Source organism: Eubalaena glacialis, chromosome 4 (genome assembly GCF_028564815.1).
Source record: "Eubalaena glacialis isolate mEubGla1 chromosome 4, mEubGla1.1.hap2.+ XY, whole genome shotgun sequence".
NCBI classification, from domain to species: Eukaryota; Metazoa; Chordata; class Mammalia; order Artiodactyla; family Balaenidae; genus Eubalaena; species Eubalaena glacialis.
Window position 1 is genome coordinate 182,081,105 of NC_083719.1, and position 1,601 is coordinate 182,082,705.

General features: G+C 43.7%; 1 pseudogene; it reads left to right on the forward strand.

Moving 5' to 3' along the window:
• Window positions 1–897: 897 nt before the first annotated feature.
• LOC133090423 (protein kish-A-like) lies at window positions 898–1,116 on the forward strand (annotated as a pseudogene).
• Window positions 1,117–1,601: the final 485 nt, after the last annotated feature.

Here is a 1,601-nt window from a genome sequence, read left to right on the forward strand (position 1 = left end):
TAAAAAAAGAGGGAAGGAAGGAAGGAAAGAAGGAAAAGAGATTAAAGCAGAGAAGTATGTAAATAAAGAACAAAGAGTTTGCTCACCACCCATTTCTACAAGGGTGAAGTCGTAACCTACCGCAGTTGCTGACCAAGTGTACACCCTGAGAGGAATTCAGGATGGAGAACTGTATGAGGCACTCCATGCTTTGGACAAGCAGGCCTTAGATATTTAGATATATATCTCAGGAAGAAGTTAAATGATTCCAGATTCTTGCATCTTCCCAAACACAGAAAAGCACTAAATGCATTAACTTGAGCTATTTGCTCTTTGTGACTAGCAGTAATCTTTTACCAAGATGTATGCTTGACCGAATCTATTCCCTAGCCAAAAATCATGTATAAACTGGCATTCCCCCCTGCCTCCTCAGAGCATTTTCCTCAGAGCTAACTGAGTAGCTGTCTCCTGGGCTATAGTCCTCAGTAAGACCCCGAAGAAAACTTTAACTCACAACTCTTATGTGGTGTGTCTTCCTTTAAGTCGAAAAAGCCCATGCAAGAGAAATAGAGCACTAAGAAGCAATGGAAAGGGGCTTCCCTGGTGGCACAGTGGTTGAGAATCTGCCTGCGAATGCAGGGGACACGGGTTCGGACCCTGGTCCGCGAGGATCCCACATGCCGCAGAGCGACTAGGCCCGTGAGCCACAATTACTGAGCCTGCGCTCCGCAACAAGAGAGGCCGCGATGGTGAGAGGCCCACGCACCGCGATGAAGAGTGGCTCCCGCTTGCCGCAACTAGAGAAAGCCCTCGCACAGAAACGAAGACCCAACACAGCCAAAAATAAATAAATGAATAAATTTTTTTAAAAAAAAAGAAGCAGTGGAAGAAAGTGACTGAGGCTTCGCCGGCCTCACTATGTCTGCCATCTTCAATTTTCAGAGTCTGTTGATTGTAATCTTGCTGCTTATATGTACCTGTGCTTATATCTGATCCTTGGCACCCAGTCTCCTGGACAGAAATAAAACTGGGTTGTTGGGTATATTTTGGAAGTGTGCCAGAATTGGTGAACAGAAGAAGCCTTATGTTGCAGTATGCTGTATTGTGATGGCCTTCAGCATCCTCTTCGTACAGTAGCTTGGAAGAATGCCAGAATTCAGTTGCCACCAGATTTAAATAAGAAAAAAAAAGGAGCTATCTGCAGAAAATAATGGAAAGAACGGTTAACCCTTTTATCTCTGAACGTTGAATGAGATAAAGTTGTAGCTGCTGTTCTCTGTTTCTGTTATTGGACCAATGTTCTATATAAATAATTAGGGGGACTTCCCTGGAGGTCCAGCGGTTAAGACTCCATGCTCCCACCACAGGGGGTACGGGTTCTATCCCTGGTCAGGAAACTAAGATTCCCCATGCCGAGCGGCGCGGCCAGGAAAAAAAACCAAAAAACAAAAAACCAACGACAACTATATAAATAATTAGGATGTCACCATTTAATAATCAGAGTGGAAATATGTCTGTAACAATCAACCTCAGTCCTGTCACTACAATATTACATTCTGCATATGTCATTCTGTTGTATCAGGTACCAGTTTTTAGTGAGGTATCTTTAAGACACATGGTAG